We start from the raw sequence: 5,000 nt of genomic DNA on the forward strand, positions 1-5,000 counted from the left end.
GAGGTCAATGTAAACAGTCTGGTAGTCATGTGATGAACTGTTCAGCAGTCTAATGGCTAGGAGGTCAATGTAAACAGTCTGGTAGCCATGTGATGAACTGTTCAGCAGTCTAATGGCTAGGAGGTCAATGTAAACAGTCTGGTAGTCATGTGATGAACTGTTCAGCAGTCTAATGGCTAGGAGGTCAATGTAAACAGTCTGGTAGTCATGTGATGAACTGTTCAGCAGTCTAATGGCTAGGAGGTCAATGTAAACAGTCTGGTAGCCATGTGATGAACTGTTCAGCAGTCTAATGGCTAGGAGGTCAATGTAAACAGTCTGGTAGTCATGTGATGAACTGTTCAGCAGTCTAATGGCTAGGAGGTCAATGTAAACAGTCTGGTAGCCATGTGATGAACTGTTCAGCAGTCTAATGGCTAGGAGGTCAATGTAAACAGTCTGGTAGCCATGTGATGAACTGTTCAGCAGTCTAATGGCTAGGAGGTCAATGTAAACAGTCTGGTATCCATGTGATGAACTGTTCAGCAGTCTAATGGCTAGGAGGTCAATGTAAATAGTCTGGTAGTCATGTGATGAACTGTTCAGCAGTCTAATGGCTAGGAGGTCAATGTAAACAGTCTGGTAGTCATGTGATGAACTGTTCAGCAGTCTAATGGCTAGGAGGTCAATGTAAATAGTCTGGTAGTCATGTGATGAACTGTTCAGCAGTCTAATGGCTAGGAGGTCAATGTAAACAGTCTGGTAGTCATGTGATGAACTGTTCAGCAGTCTAATGGCTAGGAGGTCAATGTAAACAGTCTGGTAGTCATGTGATGAACTGTTCAGCAGTCTAATGGCTAGGAGGTCAATGTAAATAGTCTGGTAGTCATGTGATGAACTGTTCAGCAGTCTAATGGCTAGGAGGTCAATGTAAATAGTCTGGTAGTCATGTGATGAACTGTTCAGCAGTCTAATGGCTAGGAGGTCAATGTAAACAGTCTGGTAGTCATGTGATGAACTGTTCAGCAGTCTAATGGCTAGGAGGTCAATGTAAACAGTCTGGTAGTCATGTGATGAACTGTTCAGCAGTCTAATGGCTAGGAGGTCAATGTAAACAGTCTGGTAGTCATGTGATGAACTGTTCAGCAGTCTAATGGCTAGTAGGTCAATGTAAATAGTCTGGTAGTCATGTGATGAGCTGTTCAGCAGTCTAATGGCTAGGAGGTCAATGTAAACAGTCTGGTAGTCATGTGATGAACTGTTCAGCAGTCTAATGGCTAGGAGGTCAATGTAAACAGTCTGGTAGCCATGTGATGAACTGTTCAGCAGTCTAATGGCTAGGAGGTCAATGTAAACAGTCTGGTAGCCATGTGATGAACTGTTCAGCAGTCTAATGGCTAGGAGGTCAATGTAAACAGTCTGGTAGTCATGTGATGAACTGTTCAGCAGTCTAATGGCTAGGAGGTCAATGTAAACAGTCTGGTAGCCATGTGATGAACTGTTCAGCAGTCTAATGGCTAGGAGGTCAATGTAAACAGTCTGGTAGTCATGTGATGAACTGTTCAGCAGTCTAATGGCTAGGAGGTCAATGTAAACAGTCTGGTAGCCATGTGATGAACTGTTCAGCAGTCTAATGGCTAGGAGGTCAATGTAAACAGTCTGGTAGTCATGTGATGAACTGTTCAGCAGTCTAATGGCTAGGAGGTCAATGTAAACAGTCTGGTAGTCATGTGATGAACTGTTCAGCAGTCTAATGGCTAGGAGGTCAATGTAAACAGTCTGGTAGTCATGTGATGAACTGTTCAGCAGTCTAATGGCTAGGAGGTCAATGTAAACAGTCTGGTAGTCATGTGATGAACTGTTCAGCAGTCTAATGGCTAGGAGGTCAATGTAAACAGTCTGGTAGTCATGTGATGAACTGTTCAGCAGTCTAATGGCTAGGAGGTCAATGTAAACAGTCTGGTAGTCATGTGATGAACTGTTCAGCAGTCTAATGGCTAGGAGGTCAATGTAAACAGTCTGGTAGTCCATGTGATGAACTGTTCAGCAGTCTAATGGCTAGGAGGTCAATGTAAACAGTCTGGTAGCCATGTGATGAACTGTTCAGCAGTCTAATGGCTAGGAGGTCAATGTAAACAGTCTGGTAGCCATGTGATGAACTGTTCAGCAGTCTAATGGCTAGGAGGTCAATGTAAACAGTCTGGTAGCCATGTGATGAACTGTTCAGCAGTCTAATGGCTAGGAGGTCAATGTAAACAGTCTGGTAGCCATGTGATGAACTGTTCAGCAGTCTAATGGCTAGGAGGTCAATGTAAACAGTCTGGTAGCCATGTGATGAACTGTTCAGCAGTCTAATGGCTAGGAGGTCAATGTAAACAGTCTGGTAGCCATGTGATGAACTGTTCAGCAGTCTAATGGCTAGGAGGTCAATGTAAACAGTCTGGTAGCCATGTGATGAGCTGTTCAGCAGTCTAATGGCTAGGAGGTCAATGTAAACAGTCTGGTAGTCATGTGATGAACTGTTCAGCAGTCTAATGGCTAGGAGGTCAATGTAAACAGTCTGGTAGCCATGTGATGAACTGTTCAGCAGTCTAATGGCTAGGAGGTCAATGTAAACAGTCTGGTAGTCAGTGTGATGAACTGTTCAGCAGTCTAATGGCTAGGAGGTCAATGTAAACAGTCTGGTAGTCAGTGTGATGAACTGTTCAGCAGTCTAATGGCTAGGAGGTCAATGTAAACAGTCTGGTAGCCATGTGATGAACTGTTCAGCAGTCTAATGGCTAGGAGGTCAATGTAAACAGTCTGGTAGCCATGTGATGAACTGTTCAGCAGTCTAATGGCTAGGAGGTCAATGTAAACAGTCTGGTAGCCATGTGATGAACTGTTCAGCAGTCTAATGGCTAGGAGGTCAATGTAAACAGTCTGGTAGCCATGTGATGAACTGTTCAGCAGTCTAATGGCTAGGAGGTCAATGTAAACAGTCTGGTAGCCATGTGATGAACTGTTCAGCAGTCTAATGGCTAGGAGGTCAATGTAAACAGTCTGGTAGCCATGTGATGAACTGTTCAGCAGTCTAATGGCTAGGAGGTCAATGTAAACAGTCTGGTAGCCATGTGATGAACTGTTCAGCAGTCTAATGGCTAGGAGGTCAATGTAAACAGTCTGGTAGCCATGTGATGAGCTGTTCAGCAGTCTAATGGCTAGGAGGTCAATGTAAACAGTCTGGTAGTCATGTGATGAACTGTTCAGCAGTCTAATGGCTAGGAGGTCAATGTAAACAGTCTGGTAGCCGTGTGATGAACTGTTCAGCAGTCTAATGGCTAGGAGGTCAATGTAAACAGTCTGGTAGTCGTGTGATGAACTGTTCAGCAGTCTAATGGCTAGGAGGTCAATGTAAACAGTCTGGTAGTCGTGTGATGAACTGTTCAGCAGTCTAATGGCTAGGAGGTCAATGTAAACAGTCTGGTAGCCATGTGATGAACTGTTCAGCAGTCTAATGGCTAGGAGGTCAATGTAAACAGTCTGGTAGCCATGTGATGAACTGTTCAGCAGTCTAATGGCTAGGAGGTCAATGTAAACAGTCTGGTAGCCATGTGATGAACTGTTCAGCAGTCTAATGGCTAGGAGGTCAATGTAAACAGTCTGGTAGCCATGTGATGAACTGTTCAGCAGTCTAATGGCTAGGAGGTCAATGTAAACAGTCTGGTAGCCATGTGATGAACTGTTCAGCAGTCTAATGGCTAGGAGGTCAATGTAAACAGTCTGGTAGCCATGTGATGAACTGTTCAGCAGTCTAATGGCTAGGAGGTCAATGTAAACAGTCTGGTAGCCATGTGATGAACTGTTCAGCAGTCTAATGGCTAGGAGGTCAATGTAAACAGTCTGGTAGCCATGTGATGAGCTGTTCAGCAGTCTAATGGCTAGGAGGTCAATGTAAACAGTCTGGTAGTCATGTGATGAACTGTTCAGCAGTCTAATGGCTAGGAGGTCAATGTAAACAGTCTGGTAGCCATGTGATGAACTGTTCAGCAGTCTAATGGCTAGGAGGTCAATGTAAACAGTCTGATAGTCGTGTGATGAACTGTTCAGCAGTCTAATGGCTAGGAGGTCAATGTAAACAGTCTGGTAGTCGTGTGATGAACTGTTCAGCAGTCTAATGGCTAGGAGGTCAATGTAAACAGTCTGGCAGTCATGTGATGAACTGTTCAGCAGTCTAATGTCTAGGAGGTCAATGTAAACGGTCTGGTAGTCATGTGATGAACTGTTCAGCAGTCTAATGGCTAGGAGGTCAATGTAAACAGTCTGGTAGCCATGTGATGAGCTGTTCAGCAGTCTAATGGCTAGGAGGTCAATGTAAACAGTCTGGTAGCCATGTGTTGAACTATACAGCAGTCTAATGGCTAGGAGGTCAATGTAAACAGTCTGGTAGTCATGTGATGAACTGTTCAGCAGTCTAATGGCTAGTAGGTCAATGTAAATAGTCTGGTAGTCATGTGATGAGCTGTTCAGCAGTCTAATGGCTAGGAGGTCAATGTAAACAGTCTGGTAGTCATGTGATGAACTGTTCAGCAGTCTAATGGCTAGGAGGTCAATGTAAACAGTCTGGTAGCCATGTGATGAACTGTTCAGCAGTCTAATGGCTAGGAGGTCAATGTAAACAGTCTGGTAGCCATGTGATGAACTGTTCAGCAGTCTAATGGCTAGGAGGTCAATGTAAACAGTCTGGTAGCCATGTGATGAACTGTTCAGCAGTCTAATGGCTAGGAGGTAAATGTAAACAGTCTGGTAGTCATGTGATGAACTGTTCAGCAGTCTAATGGCTAGGAGGTCAATGTAAACAGTCTGGTAGTCATGTGATGAACTGTTCAGCAGTCTAATGGCTAGGAGGTCAATGTAAACAGTCTGGTAGCCATGTGATGAACTGTTCAGCAGTCTAATGGCTAGGAGGTCAATGTAAACAGTCTGGTAGTCATGTGATGAACTGTTCAGCAGTCTAATGGCTAGGAGGTCAATGTAAACAG

This window comes from Salvelinus namaycush, unplaced genomic scaffold (assembly GCF_016432855.1).
Source record: "Salvelinus namaycush isolate Seneca unplaced genomic scaffold, SaNama_1.0 Scaffold2984, whole genome shotgun sequence".
NCBI classification, from domain to species: domain Eukaryota; kingdom Metazoa; phylum Chordata; class Actinopteri; order Salmoniformes; family Salmonidae; genus Salvelinus; species Salvelinus namaycush.